Source organism: Notolabrus celidotus, chromosome 6 (genome assembly GCF_009762535.1).
Source record: "Notolabrus celidotus isolate fNotCel1 chromosome 6, fNotCel1.pri, whole genome shotgun sequence".
In the NCBI taxonomy this organism is placed as follows: domain Eukaryota; kingdom Metazoa; phylum Chordata; class Actinopteri; order Labriformes; family Labridae; genus Notolabrus; species Notolabrus celidotus.
In genome coordinates, this window is record NC_048277.1 from 5,616,958 (window position 1) to 5,644,741 (window position 27,784).

General features: G+C 42.2%; 1 protein-coding gene across 4 annotated transcripts in view; it reads left to right on the plus strand.

Annotated features, from left to right (window-relative positions):
* Nucleotides 1-2,041: 2,041 nt before the first annotated feature.
* The window catches only part of slc45a3 (solute carrier family 45 member 3), a 53,363-nt gene continuing 27,620 nt past the window's right edge, over nt 2,042-27,784 (plus strand). The window contains exons 1-3 of one of the 4 annotated variants that reach the window (XM_034685578.1): nt 2,042-2,191; nt 18,317-18,445; nt 18,847-18,896. The gene's annotated coding sequence lies outside the window, so the exon portion shown is untranslated. Of the gene's footprint in view, nt 2,192-18,316; nt 18,446-18,846; nt 18,897-26,738; nt 26,897-27,784 lie in introns of those variants that run through there. The other 3 variants (XM_034685577.1, XM_034685576.1, XM_034685579.1) reach the window with 3 other exon arrangements.

Genomic DNA, 27,784 nt, shown 5'->3' on the forward strand with positions numbered 1-27,784 from the left:
TATCCAAAGGCACATAATCTCTCTGAAGTTAATAATCCATGTCATTCATTGGATTTACATTCTGCACATCTAATGTTGGCCTACAAGCTAATTCAGACAAACTGGAATCAGTTCAGCTGGTCAGGAAGTTTGTGATCGAGTTAGGATGATTAAAGATTCTACTGGAGCAATCAGAGCATGCTGACTTCTTCCCCTTCAAGAAAAATGAGTTGGATCTCTTTATAGCTTCATGCTGAAACTTGTAACTGTTTACATCCCAGCGCCATGCTAAGAACCCACAAAACCATAAGAATATGTATTGCTGAGTGTTTGGCATTCTTGGGATTGGTCTCAGTGGCCAGGAGGGTTTTGTTTCCGGGTGCAGACTGCCGATTCAGCACGATGGTCCCACAGGTTTTACAGTGAAGAACTGTGGCGATCAAGTCACATGATGAAAACAAGCACCAGAGGGCACCTGTTCAAAGATGTTTGGACAGAGGTGAAACTTAAAGCCTTCCTCAGTCAGAGCAGCAGGGTCTGAAGTATTCATCAGACTGATATGTCACAGAAACATGAGCGCTCCTCCACGGCTCGTGATAATCCATAAATTAAACTGTCTAGAATAGAATCTCATTCCAAGTCACTTTATGTGGAAACTTATCAGCACTTGACTTGAATTCAGAGACATGAATTCATATATTTGATCAATCTAAATGAAATAAACCAAAGTGTTTGGTACAGGAATATACAATATATTTATGTTTTATCATGAGTAAAACATACTGCACATTAAGAAAGCTCAAAGAGACATGTCATTTTTGTCAAACATTAAAATGGAAGTGTATGAACAGGACACAATTTAGTTTGAGTATTTTTTTCTGTAAGTACAAAGTAAAACTTTTCAATGGTATCAGTTTCACTCACCCTGTTACGTTTTCCAGGTCATTGTAGGTGAAGTCTGAGCAGGGGTGTGTCCCATCTTTTTGATCAGGGTGGCCAAACTTGGGACCTAAATGACCCAGGGTTGTTGTATTACTCTTTGGAACAATCTGCCCGAGGAGATCAGGTCTGCTGAGTCAGTGAGCTCTTTTAAATCTCTTCTGAAAAAATACTTTTATGGTAGAGGCTTTCCTAATTTTATCTGAATTTTATTTTATTTTAAGAAATATATTTTAAAATATATGTATTCCTTTAGGGTTCTTTTAAGGGAATTGAATGTCTTTAATGTTTTCTTTCTTTATCTGGACTTTATCAGAACAGAGGATTGGAGATTAGCTATGATTGGTCCATCATAACGGAACGAGGGGAATGATAACATTGCTTGATACAAAGGCATTGGAAAACACAGAGATTTCCCAATAGTCTCAAATTACTCCACTTACCGATGAGTACAGATGGTCATTATGAACTTTTCTCCAAACCCAGCAGAAAAAAAATAAATAATGTTTTTTACATCATTCCTACCAACAGCAGCTTTAAGCTAGGAGGCCAAATATATCTGTCAGAGCCTCATTTACTTTTTTATTTGAATTTTTACTAATGATTCCAAACTAAATTTAAAAGTGCAAGAGTTCAGAACACAGACCAGTGTTTTCAGTGAGATTTTCAGGTAAGGGGGATGAAAAGGGTAACACAAACTGGAAAAGTAAGAAGTGTAAGGAGAAGTAAAATACAATAGTTACAAATATTGTAAAATATAAATACATTTAAATCGTATTTAATCAGCATTTAGAACAAAACAGAAGTAAATAAACACATTTTTAATATTACTAATTAGCTTAATATTAATCTGTTTGTTTACCACCGTTATCTCTGACACACGTCACAGGTAGTGATACCGGAAGTCTCTTTATTTCGATAAGAAGACTTGACCCTCATGAATTACTTGAACTAGATCATTACATCAAAGCTTCCTTAAGTGAAGCTGATCATGCACGCGTCTTAAATGAGTTAATCCCCGCTTTATTATTCGTTTTATCATACGTTATCATGTGTCTGTCGTTAAAAAGTCCCGGTATGTTCTCTGATTGTTGCTTTATTTTGAAAGTCCTGACCGGAAGCTGTGTGTATCACGGTGGTGCACTTGATGTCGGTGGTCTCAGCCTCTATGGTCACAGCTGGGTCTCTCTGCCTCTCGAGAAGTTACAGAGTAACAGCGCTAACGTCGGGACCGAGTGCTGTATGGATTTCCAGGAGCTGCACATAACTTAAGGTGAAGTTTACACTTCTATGTTTGTAAATGTGGAATGATATCTTCGTTGAACACGCACTGTGGTGTGTATTTACCTTGTTTACCAGACAGAAGTGGAGTTTGTAGATGAAGGGTCGCTGTGTGGGTGAAAACTTATTCATTGTATGGCTGGTCTTTAACGGAGGACCGCGTCGGAACGGGAGACTATGGGGCTGAGACTCGGACCTTAAACACGGATTGAGTCTCAGTGTTTGTGTTGGATTAAAACGTCGACAGAAGCAGTGATTTAGTCGGTGAGGAGACTGGAAGTGTGTGATTGTGGAAGAAGGTGTATAGTGATCCAGGATCCAGCAGCGTGGTGCTGTCTGGAAGTTTTTTCCACTCTGCGTCGTGGACTGCAGCTCCACACCGGGCTCCCTGCAAACACTGATGCGGTGCCAAGTGCCATGGTGGCAGTACCTTCTCTGGTGTACCACCTCACACAGCCTCTCTCTCCGGTACCCATGAGGGCTTTCGCTTAACTCGGTGTAAACATTTGGCGCTGAGTTCAGGTGCGTCCAGAGGGGTGGCCAGGGGTGATCTGGGCTCCCCTTGAAATCTAATTGATCCTTCAAAAATCCCTCCCTTTGATTGGCTCTTTGCATCTTAAGAGGCTGGACCTCAGTTATATACACTTTTTGGTGTGATAAAAACCAAGCTGCAATGAGAAACAAAGCCAATGCAGAAGTGTTCAAAACTGCAGTTCATCGAGTGCCCACTTGAGGCTGGCTGCAGAAGTACCAGAAACCACATACACACTCATTCAAAAAACAGAAATAAACATGTTTACAGCCTGGTACAAAAATGAAAGTAGTCTGACTAGCTCATTGCTTGATCAGCTCACCCCTTTTGTATTGCAGCAAATTAAGATAATAAGTTTTCCATCATGAGAGGCACATCTGACTTGATTGACAGGCGGGAACACTGTAGCTGTTGGCGAGGAGGCTCAAACCCCGCCTCTTTACCTCACACTAAGGCTGTTTTCGAAACCACCTACTATACTAGCAGTACATACTAATTAGGGCAAAATTCAGGATGTAGTAAGTGAACAAGAGCAAAATCTGCAGTAAGCCATAACTCCCCTAATGTCTATTGATTCAGGAAAATTTCACAGTATGCATCGGACCAGTCTGCCTTGTGCACTGTTTCCCATAATGCACAGCGCTCGTTCCGCTTCTTCGTTTTTTCTTCTTTTTTTGACGGGGTGAACTCAGTTTTTAGTTGCTGTGGATGTTATCAAATTCCATACAAACCACTTCCTAACTTTTTAATTAACAATAACAAAAAAGGCTTTTTATCACCTAAAAAACATTTCCAAAGTGCGTCAGTTTCTCTCTCAAGCCAATGCAGAGACACTAGTTCATGCTTTTATAACCTGTAGAATAGATTATTGTAATGCTCTTCTTTCTGGTCTCCCCAAAAAGAACATTTCTCAGCTTCAGCTGCTCCAGAACTCAGCAGCTAGAATGCTGACAAAGACCATAAAGAGGGCCCACATCACACCAATTTTAAAGTCTCTGCATTAGCTTCCAGTATCTTTTAGAATACATTTTAAGATTATTTTATTGGTTTTTAAAGCTCTTAATGGTCTTGGCACTTCTTATTTATCAGATTTGCTTTTATCATATGAGCCAGTGACAGCCCTCAGGTTTTCAGGTAGTGGACTTTTAATTGTACCAAACGTAAAACTAAGACCCACGGTGAGGCAGCTTTTTATTATCACGGCCCATGCCTTTGGAACACCCTACCTGAGGATCTGAGGGCTGCACAGAGCATACATATTTTTAAAGGCAAACTCAAGACCTACCTTTTTAGTCTTGCTTTTAACTAAGTTTTATTTTTATTCTTAACAGTTTTATCTATTTATTTATTATCTATTTCAAATTTAGTCACTTTTATTCTACTTTATATATTTATTTACTTATTTATTTATTTCAAGTCTAACATCTTATTTTCTTTTAATGGTTTAATATTTTAGTCTTTTGTTATCTTAGAAATGTATTTCACTTTGGTGATTTTAATTTCCTGTTTTGAGTTTTAACATCTTATTTTACCTCCAGCGTTTCATCATTAAGATAACATGAGAGCGTTTCCTCAGTTCGTTCAGCAAATTATTTAGATTTTTTATTTATTTATTTAATTTTTTTTATTGTTTTTATTACTATTGTTGCATATTGTGTTGTTAACCTTAGGATTGTGGGGTGGGTTTGGGGTCGGGGCTGGGGCTGGGATCTTTTTCTTAATTTATTCTATTTTAAGTTGTTTTTATGTACAGCACTTTGTGTTACAGTGTCATTGTATGAAAAGCGCTTTATAAATAAAGTGATTGATTGATTGATTGATTGATAAGTGATGCTAAAGAAGCAGTTTCTCTATCAGCTTGGCCGTTTTTAACTTCCGCTTTCTGAAACTAGAAATTCAGTGACGCCTGGCCCAGCATCCTGCAACACAGACTGAACAGAACAGTCATACTACAGACTAAATTCAAACGCAGTATGTACTAGGCAGTACCTACTGCCTACTACATTAGTAGGTAGTATGTAGCAGGCCGTTTTGAAAACAGCCTAAGTCTGGTTGAGTTCAGCATTACCAACATGGCTCCCTCAGACGACTGGCTTCAAAACAGTGCTTCAGAAACAGATGGGTGACATCAGGGATACTACGTCTGTATTTTATACAGTCTGTGGTTAAAATAGGCTGTAGGTAGTTTTATTTTTTTTTGGTAGTTTGAATGGTAGAAAACAGTTTACACATTTATTTCATAGTTAGGTGCACAGAAGAGGAGTCAGTCCATTAAAACATGCGAGCAAACTCCTGCAAAGTGTCTCTCTAACCAAAATAGTTTTATTGGTAACATGTCAGAAACTTTGTCATTGTGAATATATATGTTTGTGATGGATAGAGTGTGTCAAGTAATTCTGGAAGTGTTCGAAAACGGGGATTTGGACGTACATCTTCTTTTTGATTTCTTAAAGAATTAAGATTAGAATATTTAAAAGTTGTTTTTCTGATGTGGCACTTCTTAAAGCTGAATAAATAAACACAGGACTGTGATATCTGTATGTTACTTTAATGTTAGTAGTCAAAGTGTTATAGTGGAGACAGAGTCAGTCAGGGTAGCGCACATATTCTCAACACCCCTCTATAAGTCAGTGCCCCAGTTGGGCCACCCCAGTCCAAAGAGTCTGGCCATGCCTCTGTGTGTGTGTTGGCGAGAACCCCTCTGTTTTGACTCATGAACTTGCGGGGGAGGAGGAGGCGTTTGGAGAGTTGCTCAGTGAGTGACATCGACTGCGGCTCCGCTTTAAATGTTGTTTCTGGTTGTTTTCATACGCTGGTCATGTCTTCAGTAGATTAAAGTGATCTGAGTACAAACTGAGCTCAGATATGCCGATGCAGCTGTGAACACAAGTCCTGGCAGATAAATGGTGTGGTGTATTTATTGTACTGAGCTTAATGAGAGACCGTTCTTTGCTGTAAGCCTTCACATTTCTGCACCTGATGACTGAGCAGGAAGACCGTCTCAGCTTTGCCTCCAACACACTAAAAGGCTCTTTCTACTCAGCAGCTCTTCAGCAGTAACGCTGAACGCTACACTGAATCACCGACTCACTCAAAGTTTCCACGTAGTCTTCCTTTTGGAAACTTCCACTTCCTTCTTACACTGATTACTCACTGAAGAAGAAATAATCATTTACGGCTGGAAGAAACACAAATGCTTTCTTCACATGTTGTTAATTGTGACAGTCGTGAATGAGTCAACCCTTAACAAGTAGCCTGTACTAATCATGTGTTAATGCCTACAAATGATGCTTATATTATGAACAATGAGTGAAGATGTGAAGAACTCAGTCAGGCCAGGAGCACAGGGAGGTTACCATAGACAAAAAACAAGATTTAATATCACTTCCACTGTACATTTCAAACCCCCAGTTCAAAGCGTCTACAAAGAAAATGCAAAAATAAGTATTCAAAAAGTTGAACCAATGTAAAGTAAATGAAAACCCTGAGGTTGCACATCAGAGCTTTATTATGAAAACAAGTGAGAGAAGAGTTCAGGCAAAAAATAAGCCAAAATGTAGCAAAAACAGACTCTGACGATTGAATACTGGAAGTTTGTTCCAGGCTGTAGACGATTGAAGGACACTGAAGCACAATTGTTGATGCATAGCAGGGATGTCCCGATCATAGACTGTAAATAAAAATGGACAGCGCTGCTCCGCCTCTTCCCGTTGTACGGTTCTGAAGCCAAAAAATCCCTCTCCTGGGCGTAGCCATTGTGCAGCCAGAGCCTGTGAAGCCTTTGTAATAACCTCCGCCCTACAGCGTAACGTCACAAGATGCTGTGTGTCCTTTGAAGTTTCGTTCTACGGCGGCTGTGAATCAAAGGAAACCCGGAAGTAAAACCCCGTTTTTTAAACTCTAATAACTAACGAAAAAGAAACTTTTCAGAAAAAAGAGGCCTTGGACACAAAACAGTCAAATACTAACTACATATAACCACAGCATACGGATGTGAGAAACATTCGTATGACGTGTATTAATTTTTTAAAGTTTGACTGCTCCCCTATTCAAATGAATGGAGGAGACTTTGATTTTTTGACCTATACTGCAGCCAGCCACCAGGGGGCAGTCACACTGCTGAAAGCCTCACCACCAGGGCCGTATCCGGCACGCTTGGTCCCGATTAGGGATGGGCAATGATTTTCGAATATTCGGTCACTTAGTAAAAATCGAAGGGTTACTCTGAATATTTTCTCATTTTAAAAATAAGTAACAGAAGAAGAAGAATGCTAACTGCATTAAGTAACAGAAGAAGAAGAATGCTAACCGCATTAAATGGAAAAAGAAGAAGAAAACATTATGTGTTGGGGGGTAAATATTTGAATAATCGTCGAATAGATGCCAATGATTATGGAATAGGATTTTGGCTTGAAATGCCCATCCCCATTCCCGATCTCAACTATCGGATCGGAGCTGATCTAGATGTTTTTTACTGATCGTGATCGTCATTTGAGCCGATCATCTCATCCGATCATTTACGTCTCCCGTCACTGAACACAATTTGCCGCTGAAGGCGCCAGTTTAATTGAGCGTTCTGAGTTCACTTAAACGTGTTTACATAATGAGAAAATAAAAAATGGGTCATTGATGTAGAACTCAAGACATGATGTAAATGTTATTGTAGAACTCACATGAGCACTGCCAGACACATTACAGAAATACACTGCACCCTCCGGTAACTCTGCAGGGACATATGGTTCAAAAAGGCGAAAAACAAACCAAACACAGGACTGTCTGCTACATTAGCGTTAGCATCCTCATGGCTAGCTGCAGCTGCCGTTCTCTAGACCGGCATGTCGCTCCGTAGCTAGCAGCATGTAACCTGGCGTGTTTCAATCTTGCTGTCACTCCCAATATTTACGTTCTCCGTCTCGCAGCCGGATGCTGAATGACGCACTGTCTCATGAAAGTTGCGTTCAGAGCAGCCTCGGATTTAAGTGTTTCGTGGGTCCCCAACAGCAGAGCTTGTTAAACAGATGAGTTTTACATCAATGCTAGCTGGATTTAGTTAAATGGAATAAACATAAGAAATATTTTAGTTATTTTTTTAATTACTTGTTTTTGTTAAAGGAAAAAAAAAGTGCAGCTCAACTCTCTTATCTCTTGTGCAACTATTATCCAGGCAAACACGAGTATCGGATCGGGACTCGGGATCTGCAATTATTCAATATTAAAAAATCTGATCTAGATGGAGGCAAAAAAAGCTGATTGGGACACCCCTAATGCATAGTACTTACTTTTGTCTCTTTTTTGAAGCCTTTTTCAAAGTAACATTCCTTTTATCTCAATGAAACAATGTCAGGAATGTAATTTTTAACTTTGTAAACTCCTTCACAAGTGAGCTGAAAGTTGGCAAGCTTCTTTTGGCCTGTGTGAGAACGTTCAAGAGCCCGGAACCACATTAAGAAGGAAGAGGATCAAAAGGTTAAACAGCTCTAACCCATGACAGAGGGACTTGTATTGTCACCGTGACCGTGACTCTGCCATCACACAAAGACCTCTTTCCTCTCTCCGTGGACCGCTCAAGTGTGTTATTCATTCTGCTCGGGGAAATAGACTCCTCTCCTCTGCCCTCTTGGCCCCGGCAGCTCTCATCCTCTCTGCCCTCGACGCATTTACTACAGAGCCCTGAAACTTTTAACCTCATCAGGAGAATGAGAAATCTCATCGTGTCGCCTGCTCCTGGTTTCCATGTGAGCTCTCTGGTTTAACATCATCCAGAAGCATCGCAGTGACCAGCAGTCATTATGATCCGACTAGCAGGACTGATGTTGGGCCCCAGGAGGTGTTTGCGTTGCTTTCTGCAGAGCTCATCTGCTACACAGTGATTGAAATGCTTCTTCAGCCAGGATGCTACGGCTCGACCAGCTGGCTGTTCCCTAACTGCTTTCTGACAGACTAATATACCCCCAAGCCAGCGCAGGATAATCACCCACCGTCGAGGACACCAAGCTACTTAGGCAGACTGAAGGCTTTGCAGTTTTAATCAGTCGTCGGCTGTTTATCTCCTGCTTCGACTGCTCTCTGTGCCTCCATGTGTACCTGGATTCTTACAGAATTACTCTCTGCTTCTGCATGTGTTTTTGAAGACAGGTGCTGGATTATGTGGTGAATGTGATATTTTTCTTTGAGCTACCTCCTCCTTACAGGGAGGGTCTAAAGAGCTTTTGCTGGGAGGGTTTTTGGGAGGAGGGGGGGGGGGGGGGGGGTATTACTCTTAAGCTCTATGTCCTCTTCAAAGCATTGTGAGCTGCTGTCGCTCTGGTATCATGTGCAGCCATGAACAATCACAGGTATGTGATCTGTACAATGGATGTCTCTGACACCAGAAAAGTGCAGAAGACACTGACTCTAGTGGGAAAGCACAACTTTACGGCTCACATGACAGTCCTGTTTCTTTACACTGATCTCAGGTTTTAACTTTCAGCATCGGGTCACATAAGTAAAGTTTCATTACCTCTTTGACCTAAAAAGTGTTTAAAGACTTATTCTGACAACAAAAGTATCTGAAGTGTCTTTAACACAGCCTGAAGTGCAGGACTGGGCGTCTTCAAGTATGTCAATGTTCTGATCCAAGACTGTATTTAAGTAGCTGCTCAAATATCATCTTGTTTCTTATTTCCCCAAATAAAAGCCAAGAAAACATGAATAAATATAACGCCATATTAAAGCTGCTGTGAGGAACTTTTGATTTGTATCAATTTTGGCGCCCCCTTGTGGACAAAGTGATACCTCTTATCTTTTGTTCTGTACATGCAAAAGTAGTGTTTTCAACAAAAAACTCACCCTGCTGTCTTTTACAGTCCCTCCAGGTTTTCGCGGGATTTTTTTGAGATTGTTGCGGCCCAAAAAGCCTGAATTTGCGACAGCTTTTTGAAAAAATTGCGGTGAAAGTTGCGATTTTTTTTTTTTGCTTTTTTCCCCCAATAAGATCTCAGGGGCAAGTAAATACGCTAAATTACAGTTGTTTATAGAAAACATTCTTGATGTGGCCACTGTGACTGTGTTTTCATTCTCTGTATTCACAGAAAAATGCCATGAAAGGACTGTATTGCACATTTACGACGGTTCCTGAATGCACCTCGCAGTGACAGAGGCACTTGACAGGCAGTTCCCGCACTCTGAAATGAATCTGCATCTTTGTTGACCAGGAGTTGATCAAAACTTACTAAATGTGTCTGATGTTTCACCAAACTGGATTAAATCAAGCTGTAGATGCAGAGCTTTTTACGGTGATGGCGGCAACAACTTCAAACCTCAAATAGTAAACAGACGTCCCCTGGTTGTGTCTTTGTCACTAACGCACACCGGGGGTAAAAATCCTCAATGAAGATGAGACAGATGCATGGAGGTGAGGAGAGCTGGTTCATAAAGCACACCTGCTGCAGGTAGAGACCAAGCTAACACTGAGCCCCTCAATCTATAAATAACAACGTTGTCATCGTCACTTGTCCTGCCTGCCGTCCCCTCTTTTCACCCGTTCTCTGTGCGTGTTTTGCTGTTGAAAAGTGCCGATCAAGTGAGGACTTATGTTTATGTTCCTAGGAAGTGAAATTGATGACAAAACTGATGACGTACAGGGGCTGAGGTTAAGGTAATTGGTCTAAGTTGCGAGAAAGTTGCAGTGATTGTATAAAATTGCAAGGCCGCGAAAAAATCGCGCTGATTGGTTGAATTTGCATTGATAGTTGCGATCGCGAAATCGCAACTTCCTGGAGGGACTGCTTTTAACAGCCAGATGTATCACTCAATGTGATTATTTGCCATGAAAACAGCCAAAAAAGGATGTTTCTAAAGCCAAACGTCAATCGTGTGGTTTGACACCTACCCCCTCTGAGTGGATTAAGGCTTTAAAAATGAAATCACAGAAGGTATCGGTGTTGTTGTTCATGGTCTTGTTGGCTTTTGAAGGTCAAAAAGAGGCATCAGTGTCGGTTTCAGTCTGTTTCTCAACTGGTTAAAAACTCCTCATAGTGCCTTTAAGTACATATTTTAAAGTTTAAAAGTATTTTAAAATATACTTTGTGTAAGTATACTTATACTTACTTTCTTATCTTTTGTTAAAATAATACTTCATATTTGTATCACTGTTTGCCTGTCATGCTGGTCATATGTTGTGTCTAGGGATGGGCAATGATTTTGGAATATTTGACTTTGTAAGCTAAGTAAAAATCGAATAAGGTACTGCGAATATTGTAAAAATTTTCATCATTTTCAATGGTGCCTGGTTGTAATACAGTATTCCCGCCAGACAGTGGCAATAGAGCATCTTAAAGCTGTTTGCTCACAACATTAAATAACAAGAAGAAGAATGCTAACTGCATTAATTAGCAAAAGAATAAGAAAACATAAACAAATAGATGCCAATGATTATTGAACAGTATTTTGGCTTGAATTGCCCATCCCTAGTTGTGTCTTAGCTGTAATGCAGCCAGCTGTCACCAGCTGGACTGCAGCTTATACTGCTATTATGCTATGATGCTCTACAACCCCGATGTAAACAGGGTGACAGAAGGCATCTTGTAGCCTGATGGGTTGCCACCATTTGGCGGGAATACCGTATTACAACCAGGCACCGGTAAAAACAATGACAAAATGTACTTTACAAATGAGAAAATGTTCGCATTATCTCTTCTATTTTTACGAACTTCACGAGTATATGAATATTCAAAAATCATTGCCCACACCTAGTAAACACCAGGTCGTAATAAATCATACACTGTCTAAACACCAGGTTGAAGAATTCAATTGGAAAAGCATGAAATGGTCATGCAAACCTAATGAGGACCAGGAAAAACACGTTAACCTGCAATAAGGACCGAGGGCTGGAGGTGCTAGCTCTGCTAACTTTAGAAAACTAATTCAACATTGCTCTCTCACAGACTCTTTGATCTCATGTTTAGTGCAGCTGAATAAATTGTGCTGAATTTAACTGTGTTTTGTGACCTTTAGACTTGCTGGTTAGTCAGAATTTCAATTTACATAAAAAAACAAAACAGAAAATGAGTCAATGAGAAAGTAACTTGAAGGAAGTAATGTTGTGATGATACCAAGCAACAAAGGAGAGATGTAAGCAAAGATTGGGACCTTAATCTAAGCAATAAAAAAGTCAGTAAAACGTAATAACTTTATCCTTCTCACTTTATTATTTATATGTTATTAATGTGAAAGTTTGTAAAAGTTTACTGTGTAGTCTGTGATGCTCTCCCAGCAGATGGCTGTACCCGGACGAGTCTGGTTCTGCCCGGGGTTCCTGGCTGTCACAGGGAGGCTTTTTCTTGCCACTGTTGCCAAGTGGTTGCTCATGGTGGATTAATGTTGGATCTCTTCAAATTAAATTACAGCGAGCAAGGTGTAGACCTGCTCTTTACGGGCTTAGTAAAAGCTGTTAAGAATAATATTATGGTAATTAATTTATCACTCTGGTTTTGGAGGGGTACTTGGCAAAACCTTGGGTTTGTGTGTGGAAAAAGGACTTTCTGAACATTTCATTTTCTAGTTGTTGTTGTTGTGCCTTCATTTTCTGCGTTGGTAGAAACATTTTTTGATTTTCTGTCTGCATGAAACTAGACAAGACCATGTCTGCACTTCAGTTGTACCAATTGCTTCAGGGGTTTTACGTAACTTGAGCTGTTGGCTTTACGTTGACAGAATCCATGCCTGCTGCCGCTGCTTCCTTTGTCTGTGTGTGAATGCCGATTGAGCAGAAGTTCATTTGTCAGATCAGCATGCTTTATTTTGTTGTTATCTTTAGGCAAACATTTGAACCACTTGGGCCTCGTACATTTACTGCTGAAGTGAATGTGTCCCTCAAGCAGTAATCATTGTAAAAACACTGAGCTCATTTGTTGAAACAGGAGGGGGGAGAGAAATGGTAATGGTAAATGTGATGGAGAGGGGGGAAGTGTGATGTATTTTCTCTCTGTGTGCTTTTCCCCTGGAGGAAAGCATCCACCAATCAGAAGCAACACAACACCTGCTTTCAGAGACTGGGAAAATCTTACAAGTGCTGGAATGAACATTATTAGACCACCATAACTCACGAACAGCAGGGGGGAGGGGGCTGAATATTAACAAACCTGTCTGGTTCCTGGATCTCTCGTTGACGGGAAGCAGAGGAGCACAAAAGTTTTTCCCAGCTCTCTGCAGGGCTGCGGGGTCAAAGTCCAAACAGTTTCCCTGTAATAGTGCTCTGAGCCAGCTGGGCTGCAGAAAAAGAGAGCTTACAGGCTCCTCTAATGGGCCAGAGCTCAAAGAAAAGATGACGGCTACCCCACCAACAAGGAATGTCACCTCTGTGACACTGTTATCATTCAGCGCTCTCTTTGTTTGTGACACCATGACAGCTTTCTCTCAGGCGCTGCTGCTGAGGACATTTACCCCACAGCTTCCCTCAGCAGGATCTGATCCAAGGAGAGTATGACTGAGATGTCAGTACTTTTCCCAACACGAGTTCAGTCACTGTTTGTGAAATGTCTGTTTTCAGTCAATCAGACTTTATTTATAAAGTACTTTTCATACAGTGACATTGTATCACAAAGTGCTGTACATAAAAACAACTTAAAATAGAATACATTTAAAAAAAGAAATATATATATATATACAGTGGGGCAAAAAAGTATTTAGTCAGCCACTGATTTTGCAAGTTCTCCCACTTAGAAAGATGAGAGAGGTCTGTAATTTTCATCAGAGGTACACTTCAACTATGAGAGACAAAATGAGAAAAAAAATCCAGGAAATCACATTGTAGGATTTTTAAAGAATTTATTTGTAAATTATGGTGGAAAATAAGTATTTGGTCACCCACAAACAAGCAAGATTTCTGTCTCTCACAGACCTGTGACTTCTTCTTTAAGAAGTTCTTCTGTCCTCCACTCGTTACCTGTATTAATGGCTCCTGTTTGAACTGGTTATCTGTATAAAAGACACCTGTCCACAGCCTCAAACAGTCAGACTCCAAACTCAACCATGGCCAAGACCAAAGAGCTGTCCAAGGACACCAGGAAGAAAATTGTGGACCTGCACCAGGCTGGGAAGAGTGAATCTACAATAGGCAAGCAGGTTGGTGTGAATTCATCAACTGTGGGAGCAATTGTAAGAAAATGAAAGACATACAAGACCATTGATAATCTCCCTCGATCTGGGGCCCCACGCAAGATCTCATCCCGTGGGGTCAAAATGATCATGAGAACGGTGAGCAAAAATCCCAGAGCTACACGGAGGGACCTGATGAATGACCTGCAGAGAGCTGGGACCAAAGTAACAAAGGCTACCATCAGTAACACACTACGCCGAGAGGGACTCAAATCCTGCAGCACCAGGCGTGTCCCCCTGCTTAAGACAGCACATGTCCAGGCCCGTCTGAAGTTTGCCAGAGAGCATATGGATGATCCAGAAGAGGATTGGGAGAATATCATGTGGTCAGATGAAACCAAAATAGAACTTTTTGGTAAAAACTCAACTCGTCGTGTTTGGAGGAAGAAGAATGCTGAGTTGCATCCCAAGAACACCATACCTACTGTGAAGCATGGGGGTGGAAACCTCATGCTTTGGGGCTGTTTTTCTGCAAAGGGGTCAGGACGACTGATCCGTGTTAAGGGAAGAGTGAACGGGGTCATGTATCGTGAGATTTTAAGCCAAAACCTCCTTCCATCAGTGAGAGCATTGAAGATGGAACGTGGCTGAGTCTTCCAGCATGACAATGATCCCAAACACACCGCTCGGTCAACGAAGGAGTGGCTCCGTAAAAAGCATTTCAAGGTCCTGGAGGGACCTAGCCAGTCTCCAGACCTCAACCCCATAGAGAATTTGTGGAGGGAGTTGAAAGTCCGTGTTGCCCAGCGACAGCCCCAAAACATCACTGCTCTAGAGGAGATCTGCATGGAGCAATGGGCCAAAATACCAGCTACAGTGTGTGCAAACCTGGTGAAGACTTACAGGAAACGTTTGACCTCTGTCATTGCCAACAAAGGTTATGTTACAAAGTACTGAGTTGAACTTTTGTTATTGACCAAATACTTATTTTCCACCATAATTTACAAATAAATTCTTTAAAAATCCTACAATGTGATTTCCTGGAATTTTTTTCTCATTTTGTCTCTCATAGTTGAAGTGTACCTCTGATGAAAATTACAGACCTCTCTCATCTTTCTAAGTGGGAGAACTTGCAAAATCAGTGGCTGACTAAATACTTTTTTGCCCCACTGTATATATATTTATATATATAAATACAATTAAAAAAGACCCCCCATCCTAATCCCAACCCTAGCCCCGACCCAAAACCCACCCCACAATCCTATGGTTAAGAACACAATATATGCAACAATAATAAAAATAACAATGAAAATAAAATAAGTAAATAAATGAAAAATAAAAAAGAAGTTGCTGAAGTACTGAGGAAACGCTCTCATGGTATCTTAATGAGGAAACACTGGAGGTAAAATAAGATGTTAAAACTCAACACAGGAAATTAAAATCACCGAAATAAATTACATTTCTAAGATAATAAAACACTAAAATATTAAACCATTAAAAGAAAATAAGATGCCATACTTAAAATGAATAAATAAAACTTTTATAAGAATGAATGAAACTCAGTTAAAAGTGAGACCAAAAAGATAGGTCTTGAGTTTGCCTTTAAAAATGTTTGTTTATGCTCTGTGCAGCCCTCAGATCTTCGTTTTGAGATATGCAGCAGCAGCGTACTAACACCACTCTCACCCCGTGGCATCATGAAAGTGACACTGTCAAAACACAGTCCTCGGACAGTATGGTGTCGGGCTGAGCTTCTGTCAGGATCAGAGTCTTCTTCCTGAGCTGTTTAGGTGTGACAACATGTAAAATACATGCTTCGTACATACTGTAAAGTGTCAGTGGGTTTTTAATGTCTGATGTAAGACGTGATCATTTCCCGTCTTGTCTTCAGTTTTTGCATGAGATCGCTCGGTGGCAGAGCATGTGGGTGTGTTGGCACAGGTTCAGTTCTCCAGCGGCTTGCTTGGCCAACTGTGTCTCTCTTTAATTTTCATTTGCTGCTCTGTATTTTAGTCAGTCAGACTTAAATATAATGTAACACAATGGGTGAAGTATGTCCACTGCACAGCACTTTCTAAAATTAGGAATCATTGAGTAAATGATGGGGACAAACGGTATAAGTGGCTGTCATTTGTCTGGCAGAGTCAGTGGACTCATGTTTCTCAGGCTGCTGACACACAGATGAATGAATGTGTCTCTGATAATTCCCTGTGACCTGATTGGTCACTCTGATGTCAGTTCAGAGTAATTTAACGAAGCCTTTTCCTTGAGATAGACTTTAATCTGATTCAAGTTTATTTTTCCATTTGCACAAATCTCACCACAATTTGACTGCAGGCTGGTGTGACAGAGCCTCTGACTGACCTCAGAGCTTCCCCTGCTCCACTCTCTCTCTCTCTCTCTCCTTATTTCTGAAGTTCATAAACTAGAGTCAAAAAGCTACGGGCTGGATACAAACTTTTTAACTCCCACTTCAGTTCCTTTAGCTCTTTTGGCACAGCACAACTAGTGATGTCTCATGAACACTCTCACTCTGCATAGTCTATCATTTTTGTCATGCTTCAAAAACTCACCTTTCCTTCTCAGTGAACGGATCATAAGTGTTACGGCCAAATTCCAACAGATCCGTGTCCGGTCCGCCTTTGATCCGTCACAGCGCCACATCTGATAGAGTTCTATTTTAGTCAATGTGTTAACTTCCACTGGATCCACTCCGTTGCGTTCTGGCTGCGTCTCTGATTACTCACAATTAAAACAGGTCATAAAGTACAATGTAAAAATACATTATAAAACAATCAGCTGAAACAGGTACTATTGGGGCTAGTGTGATTCTTAGGGATTTGAAAATACCAATGGGTACCAAAGTGTTCATTTTAAAGTGCTTTGCAAAGAGTTCTAAGTGCTGATCTCCCAAGCTCAGTGCAAACTGGAGGAACATGCAACAAGAGTCTTTGGAGCGTGTTTGAAATAGTCTAGAACAACCTATGAGAGATGAAATGTCCACTGGTCTTCCCTTTGAGGGCCTTATAGATAAACATACCAATACCTGTTACGCCTCTCAGCCAGAGAGGACCATGCAACATTTTTAAAAAGGTGCTGAGTAATGTAGGGATTACCTGTAAAATATACCTGATGGCAGAGTGGGAAACAGCATTTAGAGGTTTAAGAACCATTGAACCCAAAATACCAAATAGATTTATAACTATGAAAAACCAAGCCTCAGTCAAAATCATCAACACGCCAAGAAATGAAATCATTATAAAATGATTATTGAACATACAAAGGCCTCCTGAGGAACAACCGGCACCAAGCTTAGTCCTACATCTGGTCCTGTAAAGAAAACTGTATCAGTGATGTTGCTGGTTTTCAATGAAGTGAGTCCTTGAACGCACCGCTGGTAACTTGAGTAAAAAGTTTGTTTTGTTTTGAGAGATTGTAATGTTCATATATTTCAGAAGGTTCCTGAAATTAAAGAATGATATAATATTCTTCTAGTCTAATAGTTTTATCATTTCCTTCTGTTGCATGCTCATGAAACGTACAAATATCTGATTGGCATCTTGGAATTTCAGACTTCTGAGATCAAATGAACGCTAGCTTAAGAAGCTGAAAGCCTCTAAGACGACATCCAGTGCAGGACTCAAACTTACAGTAACCTCGGATTAGACTTGAGTTACCTTTCAGTTGTTTTTTACAAATGTAACTAATGTGAAACAAAGCTTATCTGTGCTAATGTTGGGAACAGTCGAAGAATCTCTTCCCTGATTCGCTGCACGCCGGCCCAGATTTATGTTGGGAGAGGAAGAGGGAGAGCTGGTGTGGAAGTGATCTGCACACATGGGGACAGTTTGAGAAATCGTGTACATCTGTTCAGGATTTTCCTGCATTGACGCATCGATAGTGAGTTCACTGCGTCCTTTTAGATTTCAGTGAGTCTGAGATGCTGAACACATTCTGAGCAACATCACAACAATACATCAAACATGTTACAATGGGGCGCCGTTGGCCTCACAGTCTAAGCGCATGCCTCATATACAGAGGCCATAGCCCTCATCGTAGAGGTCGCAGGTTTGATTCCAGCCTTGACCATTTATGGCCAAATTCCACCAGATCCGTGTCCGGGCCGTCTCCGATCCGTCAAGGCACTGGATCTGATAGGTTTCTATTCTAGTCAATCTGTTAACTTCCACTGGATCTGCTCTGTTCCAGCTGCGTTTCTGATCCGGCAGGTCGGAGCCCTCAGGATCAGAAACACAAGACTTCTATTTTTGCCTGATGCCACTGATTGGAGACGGACCAGACACAGATCTGGTGGAAGTCCCGGGTGAATGCATGTCCTCCCCCTCTCTCTTCTTCCCACATTCCCTGTCACTCTTCAGCTGTCCATTAAAAGCGAAAATTCCCAAAAACACAACTTTAAAAAAAACTAAAATGTTACGATGGTGCTGACTGAAAACCTGCTTTTTAATACTGTTTTTTAATCCTTCATATGTGCTTGTTTCATATCAGGACCTCGCCTCTGTGTCAGAGAGTGTGGTTGATTGTAAGCCTGGATCATCCTCTTCCAACTTCAGCCGAGTGCTTTTAACACAAAGCGGGCTCCTGGTCGCCGACGAGGCAGCACTCAGAGGCTTTTTGGTGAGAGAAAACAACAAACCAACAGTTTCACTCTCACACCCCCTCTGCTCGCCTAATTCAATTTAGTGACTTACTTAGTTCGCCCACATGGTTCAAGTGTGGAGGGGGACTGTGTGGCACTGATGGCAAAACAGCCTGAGGTCCAGCTCTCAGGAGAGGCGGGGAGCGGACAGAAAAAAAGAGTCCAACGCTCCTCTATAATTCCCCATAAATGAGAAGCAGTACTTAGAGAGTTTGACACGGCTGCTGGAGTTCAGACGAGACGCGCACACACCCTGGAGCAGGGATAACACAGGCTGTCCTCAGACACTTTCCCATGGCGATAAGGACTTGGCCAGATGTTTGCAATACATATTCACACCCCTCTCTTTGACTCTCTTTGACTCTCTTTGACTCTGCAGAGAAACCCCAGAGAGTGTGTGAGGTAGTCCCTGCAGAGAGAGCAGATCTGGTAAGGTGTTTAGTGAAGCTAATTTGGAATGACCCTGCCACCTCCTGATAATTTCCCCCAGAAACCAGCAGAAAACCTCAATCCAAGAGGACAGTGAAAGGTTTTCAACTTGATTTAGCACTCTTTGAAGTTTGGCTGTGTGAATGGGAAAAGAGCATATTATAAGACACCACAGTGTTCTCTTTCATGTAGCGAGCTGAAAGGGATGCTGTTGAGTGTTTGAGGGAGTCCTTTGATATACGAGATGCTCAGTGCCTTGTGAAAGGACCCAGCTTATGATTTGAGTCAATATCTGTGTGTGTGTGTGTGTGTGTGTGTGTGTGTGTGTGTGTGTGTGTGTGTGTGTGTGTGTGTGTGTGTGTGTGTGTGTGTGTGTGTGCGTGTGCGTGTGTGTGTGTGTGCGCTTTGATACCAGCTCCTGCCGGTTCCATGTTTTGTCAGAAATGTTGCTTACAGCGGGCTCATTGGATCAGACGTGATTTGTCTCATGCAGTCCCTGCAGCTCAAATATGTGTGAAAAAACTCCTGCTGCTCCTGCACACACGTACGGTGCACGGTAACACACTCGCACACGGACACACAGAGCCTCGTCTGATGTGATTTCTTGTTCCACCCTAGTTTACGGTAAACAACACTCTGATTGTGAACTTGTTTGGGTACTTTCATATCCAGAGACTTGGCAAGGTTTACAGAACATGATTAAAATGGAGGAAGGAGCAGTTTGTCCTGATTAGAAGTTTCTCTTGTTGGGAAACTGAAGAGCTGATGATGGACATTTCTTATTTTCCCACACGGCCTAAAGTAGCCTTCCGCTTTTTCATCTGCGGCAAAGCTTTAAACCCTTTCCTGTGTTGTGTAATCGTGTTATTATGTTTTTGATACTCCAAAGGAAAGTCTACTTCTTTAGAGCAAAATGTTTGAATGTAGATGTAGGCTGATGCATAGTGGACTGTCAGGTGTGTGTGTGTGTGTGTGTGTAAGAGGAGGGGGGGATGACTTCCTGTAAGTGCCTTAAGTTTCAGAGGGAGGGAGTGGACTTTGCCCCTCTCTTCCATCTCTACCATCTGGTTTGTGTAGCGTTTGACTGAGGCGTTAATCATTGTGCCTCGGGGCAGCTCCCGCTCTACAAACAGCTGGAAAAGGGAGATGGACCTGTTGATGTCCATCTGTCCTTACCTCTGTCTGTTGTCCGTGCATGGTTGTATTGACTGTAGCCGTGCAGCTGGAGGGGTCGTGACCTCGTGTTTCTAGTTTCTTAGAAAACAGCTGGAGAGGCTTCCTGGCACTTCACTATCTGTTTGTAACGTTTCTCTGCTCATAACTTCTGACAAGTCATCCCGGGACTCCTGACTACCAAAGAGTACTTTAAATGTGCTTACCTGACTTTATGATACTGACTCTGTAAAAGACAGATGTTGGAGATTTGTGGAACTGGGCAGCCTTTTCAGATCTATGGATGTGGTTTGAAGACAAGTTCACTCCTACATTTATCAGCATCTGCTTGGTACGGGTATCCAACTTTGTTCTTTTAAGAGTAACTACCACTGTTGGAACTGCACATTCACAACCAATGGGATCAAACTGAAGTACCTGAGAGTGCATCAAACACAGGGACATAAGAAATGTTAGACGAGGTGTTTTTATGTGTCCTGAGCAAGCAGCAACCTCCACCATATGAAGCCTATGTGAAAGTGTTATAAACTGTAGTTCAACGAGCATCCACTAGAGGCTGGCGGCAAAAACACCAGAAACCACACACACACCCATTCAACAAAGCTGATCTTTACAGCAAAAATAAGCATGTTTACAGCCTGGTTCAGAAAACGGCTTCGGTCTGAAGACCCCCTCTCTATCAGCACATACTGTACAGGGGGTGAATTTTAAGAAGATATTGAGATAACAAGTTTTGCCTATTTAAGGACATGACTGACTTGGCTGACAGGTGGGAACACTAGCTCAGGAGGAGGCTCAAAGCCCGCCTCTACCTCACACTAGCTCGACAAACGTTAGGTTGAGTTCAGCATTTCCAATATGGCCCCCGCTGACGATTGGCTTCAAAACAGCGCTACAGAAACAGATGGGTGACGTCACGGACACTTCGTCAATTATTTATCCAGTCTATGGTCCTGAGTGACCAGATCACATGTGGACAGTCTTCACTGTTTGCCTTATTGTGTCCCCATTGTGATCAGTTCTCTCTCTCTCTCTCTCTCTCTCTCTCTCTCTCTCTCTCTCTCTCTCTGTCTGTCTGTCTGTCTGTAACGAACAGAGCTTCCTTCACCTTCATAAGACTTTAAAACAAGTCAAACACAAAGAGAGGGAGAGCAGAGCTTCGTTCATGTGCATGAGCCGAGGAGAGGATAATGGACCGAGGTGATGACGTGCCATAAAACTTTGATTATAACACGTGATGTTCCTCGTCTGTTCTGTGGACTGTCAGTGCAAAGAAAGAACTCCTCTGCAGACTCTGCTAACAGTGAGAATCAGACTAAAGCAGTATTGGCACAGGATTAGTTCTACCTGAGGACTTCTGGTAGTTTGTGAATTACCCCTGACGTCAGTGTGTGGTGGGGGGTATTCCCACTGGATAAGTCAAGTCTGCCATTTACTTGGCTTTACTGACTTTACTGAGGCGCTGCACAACACCTCGTCTCTGGGGGCAGCGTCTCTCTCGACAGCAGTGGTGGACCGATATTGATTTTATGATTAGAGAGCAGATTGGCCGATGGTTGATGTATAATGCCAATAACCCCCTTTTCTTTTGCATTTGATGAAATACAATTTATTAATAAAGACATCCATTATTCAATACACAACACAATCTAATTATTATTATTCCACTTCCGTTACGCCTTTCATTTTAGATTTGATCTGCTGTCATTTAGGACGGGAAAAACATGTGCTCATTGATGGGGACATTACATTACACCACAGCAGCGACACTGATGAGGCTGCCTGCAGTGTCTGCAGACGTTATTTATTTATCTTTTTAATCTGTCTTGTTATTTAAAGGGACAGGACAAAATGTCAACATGTTGCGATAATAATTAATGGGACACAATTACTGTATTGCTGGTAGGGATGGGTACCTTTCACATTTGAACATATACGGTACCGATACCCGGTACCTGGGAATCGGTACCGGTACTCAACGGTACCAATTTTCAGTACTTTTGTGTTTTTATGTAGTAATAAATATTAATTTAAAAAAAAAAATTCAAATTTGTTTAATTTAACATTTTTATTCAATTTAACATGAAATGAACAGAAACAGGATTATATAGGTGATTAGATATATTAGCTGACACATGCTCGTGGTGTCTAGTTGCTCTTTCGGGAGTTTATCAATGAACACACGTGAATGCCTGCGGATTAGAAAAAGTCAGTTCTCCGTGTCTTTATAATAACAGGACACACAACTTACTTGTTGGGCATTCACACACACAGGAACGGTTATAAACAGGGCAGGTAGTCGGAGCGAGAGAGTCAGTCTCAACCATAGACTGTAGAAAATAAAATTAATCCTCATTAAGTTCTGCCTCGCGGTGAGTGCGCGCACCCGTCAGCTGCAGGCTCCGTTTGGCGCGCTCCCTCGCAGATGCAGAGAGCAGAGACGTCCACTCGATCAGTCTCAAACTTTATTGCAGGGCGAAAGTATGGAAAATATCCTACTCTTCTACTCCCTTACAGTCACAAGGATGTGTTCAGGTACCGAAACATGGTACCGTTTGATTTTACGTGAGTCGGTACTCGGTAGTACCGACGGAATTTGGTCGGTACCTATAAAAGTACCGAATTCGGTACCCATCCCTAATTGCTGGTACCAAATATTGATGTTTTATTGGGGTGTAACGGTACCATAGACTGTATAAAATATGGACGTAGTATCCGTGACGTCACCCATCTGTTCCTGAGAGCTGTTTTGAAGCAAACCGACGGCAGCAGCCATATTGGTAATGCGGAACTCAACCAGGCAGAGTGTGACGTAGTGTGAGCCTCTTAGCCAATGGCTGTGTGTTCCCGACCGGGAGTCACGTCAGTCATGTCCTTATTTGGGCAAAACTCATAATCTTAATATCTTCTTAACCGTCACGTTAGAAAAAAATTCACCCCCCGTACAGTGTGTGCCATTAGAGAGATTAACGTTGTAGGGCCAAGACGTTTTTTGAACCAGGCTGTAAACATGTTTATTAATGCTGCAAAGATCGTCTTTTACCCATTCATGTCTATGTGGTTTCCTGTGTTTCTGCAGCCAGCCTCAAGCGGATTTTCGATGTATTGCAGTTTATATCACTTCCACATTGGCTTCATCGTTTGAGACCGGAGTTTGCCGCTTGAAAGGTACACAGACATTTTGGTTCGGTACACAATTTTGAAGCTTCGGTTCATTTTCGTCACTGTAAGGGAAAAAACAAGAAATCAACTTTATTTTCTTCTATTAGGAACTTAGCAAACGAACAACTTTTAAATTAATAGATTAAAACGATGAATCATGCAGAACCTCCTTCAAGCTCAAATGTGAGCAGATTTTTCCGTTTGGTGAGTAAATGTCAGAGGTCTATTCAACACCTAACAGCTAAATATCAGAACCAGAATAGTCCCGTTTTTAATAAAAACTATGCTGAATATTTACAGCGTTTGGTATATGTCTGTCCTGCTGTTTCCCTGTATATTGGTGTCCCATGAGGTCAGGCTGACACACAAACATATGCACACAAACGAGCACACAGGAATGCCACATGCCACTGTTGACTAATTTGAATGTTAAGCTACTCTCATGAAACCTGGTTTTTGGGACTTTCTGACAGATCTACTAGCTGAAGGCTCACTTCACTTTCATGTTTTGTTTTCTATTAACCCGTAAGAGGCTTGAGGCTTAAGTGCACTCTGCGCCATACAGCCGAAACACACACCACCTCTCATTAACACACACACACACATACTGAGGATCACAGGTAACCACTGTTTGAGCTCACAGCAGTAAGCAGTAGTTTTCAGTCAGTGTGGGGACCTTGGATTTGCGCTACATTTAGGACTGTGCTGGACTGTTTCGGTACTCGTCTGCACCAAACTGAAAGGGCCGAATACTTTTACACCCCTGGTATTTAATTCTAAACAGTATGCTTTAAATATATTTCACTAACCACAGCACTACTTCATGACTCCTTGTGATGTAGATTACTATATGCTGAAAGAAGCATATAAAAGCCATTTGAACAGGGCGATAACACCTTCCATCTTTGCAAGTTTCTCCATATACCTCCTCTTTGTGAGCAGCCTCGAGGTGACTCGCCTCGCTCGACACAGTCCCTGACATTCGAGTCAAGTGAGCTGATTCTATTATGTAGCTTTCTGTTAAGTTTATGGCTCCCAAATACACCTTGAGGGTAGCTATCAACCAAAATGCTTTGTAGCCTAACATCAACACCGTTACTTCCACTGAGTTACCCAGGTCCAAAATGATCACCTGACACTGGCCTCAGATAAAACTCCAGAATGTGGAGTAAATGAAGTGAGGTCAGGAACCATTGTGGGCACTCCATCAGTGAAGAACACTTGAAGTTGTTTGGGTGTGAATCAACCTTGTGCAAAGTCTGATTTGATCCTGAAAAGGATACCACGGCTCCTCTTAGTGCAGCTTCATGGATCGATTCATAATTACATTTTCATTATTTATGATACGGAGGCGGCTGTGACGGCGTGCAACAGATGGCCTTGTCTCAGTCAAACACTGGGGCCTTCAGCCTAACCAGGATGTATCGGAGAGTCTGGAGGTATCTATTTAACGTCTTAGATAACTCCTGGAGAATGTTAAGTGTCTGCTGCTCTTAGATAGTCATGGAGGAGAACTAATCCTGAAGGCGTTACATGTTAAAAGCTATCAGGAATGTATAGAGGCTCTGTGTTTAAGCATCGGCATCACGTATTTACTTAAAGGTTAATCTGCTGTGGAAGCACACAACAAGTGATTGATCCTCTCCATCCCCTCCTTGGCCTGATGTATAATGTGGGTGACATTTAGGCTTTATTGGGTCCCTGCTGCTCTACCAGGAGATGTGGCCCTTGAGTTCTATTCCTGACACACTGTTATAGTTTCCTTGGTTTATCAAAGCAGGGAGCAGTGTGTCATAGCTTATTATGGGCATGCTGGGTTTGGCCAGCTCTGGAGAAGCAGAGGTTTGTGGAGACGGCTACCATGGAATTAAATCCCTCTCTGCCTGCACAGTGCATGTGCATCTTTAGCCCAAGCTGTAGTCAAGCACACACCCCATGTAAACAATAGAAAACTAGTCGCAGCAGAAAAAGAACCTGAGTATTTTAGTGCGGGATCATTCATCGTACAGCAGGACGTCTGCAGGGAGAGCTGTCAGCTGGTTGGGAGAGTAAGTGTCTGGTATGTGTGGAACTCGGGGCTTTGGGGGCTTTTGGCTGGAGCCTCATTTCTTCACTGTATTCCTCGTTATTCATACTTCCATACTGTTCCCTTGACTGGCAAGATGATAATCTAGTTGGTTCCAGTTCTTTGGTAATTATGTGGCTAGAAGGGTGTGTTAAACAAAACATGCACATTTCTGGAGGGTTTGGTAATGACAAACCATTAAGAAACACAACACCACCTTATCTACGTGTGACCATGTTGGTTTTGTGTATGTGCTAGCTCCAGATGTATCTGAACTACAGGTTTGTGATGAGTAAGGCATCTTAAAAGTCAGGACACAGGAGCCAGGGCTGAGAGAGTGAGGACCCGGCCTTCCTCCAAAATGGGATTTTCAGAATTCTCTTAATTCCAGGCAGGCGGCTCCAGTGGCAGAGGAGAAGTGCTGCCAGCAGCAGCCGCTCACCGCACTCTGTCTTCATATTGATCTGCCTCCAGGCTCCACAAATGGAGATTCCTTAAAGCCAGCCGTAGTCTAATGACATTACTCAACACACCCTCAGCTCCCCCACCACCACCACCAAACCCACCTCCCCCACCCTCCCCATTTCAGATCTCCCTCCGCTCCACTTTTTTTCTTCCTCTCACTGTTATCTAATTAAAAGCTTTTCCGTGGAGGGCTGGTCTTGGCCTCCAGGCGTGGGGTACAGACATGGCTGCAAGACAGAGTTGGAGTGATAGTGTTTTTGTGTGTGTGCACGCAACCATTTGTGGGTGTATGTGTGTGCGTGTGAGCATGTCCGTGTCTACTCAAATAGGCTTATTCTTGGCTGAGCCGGTGAACCCAAAAAAAGGGTTAAAGCAGTCCATGGACAAGCGGTCATGCAGGAGTGTGAGCTTATGACTAGACTGCAAGATGGAAGGTAATGAGAGAGGGTGGGAGAGCAGCTCCCGCCCTGATAGGCAGCTGAACATGATACTGGGTCAGGGGGTATAATACAGAACTTTTAGGGAGTGGTTATAGATAGTGAGAGAGAAGGGATGGGGGAGTGGCCTCGCTGTGGGGTTGTGAGCTGATATCAGTTCACTCTTTGTCTCCTCACCTTTTGTTGTGCTCCTGTCAGACCGCACAGGTGAGTGCATGAGAACCACTGAGCTGTCTTCATATGTGATGATTTTACATTAGGTTTGATTATAAGGTCAAAACCTGGAGGGTAAAACCGGAACAAGTCTTCTTTTTTACACCGACAGAGGCAGACAGAAAGCGCCAGGATTCCTCAAGTGCTTTGGGATTTTCCCAATTCCCACCTTACAGGCTGAGGCACAGAGGAGAGGGAGGGAGGGAGGGAGGGAGGGAGGGATGGAGGGAGGGAGGGGGAAATAATGGGAGGGATGCAAAGGAGGTGGGCTAAACGAGAGAGGAGGGAGCAGGGGACACAAAAAGCAGCAGGATAAAAAAAGAGTCCGACTCTTGAGCACAGAGTTGAAGCAGGTGGTCAGAAGAGTCAGCACAGATAAGCTCTGAGTTGACTGAGAGAGCGAGCAGCCTTTAAAATAGATTAGATGCTCAATTTTCAGTAAGGCTTGTCTGTAGATGGACCTTTGAGCTCCGCTTCATTGGCTGGTGAGTATCCTTCTGCCGAGGACCTTAACTTGATTAACTTTAATTTATTTCACCATGTACATACTCTCTCATGTATTGTCTCAGTCTGTGAGTGGCCTGATGTGCAGATCAGATAAACAGGAAGAAACAAAGTGTTTGTCTGTGATAGAAAAGGAGCCCGCTCATACATGTGGGATTTTTGGAAGCTGTCATTCAGCCGAGCGTGAGGAATGTCTTCTGAAAGTGATGGGCTCATTGTAGCGTATGAAATGAAACTGTATGTCTGCATTGTGTGTGTGCTAATGGCAGTGAAAGGTCAGCCGTATCTTTTTAATAAAAGCTCTAAATCAGGCCGGGTTTCTGACAAAGAGGTGTGTTTTCATCACTTTCACAAGGATGTACTCGCTATATATTTAATGTGAGGGCCGCTAGCCGTTAGCCAAACCAGCCTTATTTAACACCATGATGCAAGTCTAAAGGTGTATTCATGATTTAACCTTCTTCTAAATAATGCTGTTTATGAAATCTGCTGGGAGCATTAAGTTTGATTGATATTGGCTTGGACTGAATGTTGGCAGTGATCTATTTTAAAACTATCTGTGTTATTAGAAAGTGATAAGATGTCATGACTTCTTAGTGTTGATCAGACGCACCATCTTCCACTAGCTAAGAGCTTGTTTATTAGTCCTTAAAAAGCCCTGCCTGCTCTGTTAACTAAATGTAAACACACATGATCATGGTTGAATGAAAACTCATTAGCGTCTGCATTCCCTCCTATTAGCCCTTTCACCTCCACACAATGGGTTTTCAGTGACTGGAAAGCCTGGGACCGTAGGGAGGCACGTTATCAGCCACATTGACTCACAAGAGGCTGCATGGCTGAACTCTGCTGCTCCTCATTGTTGTGTG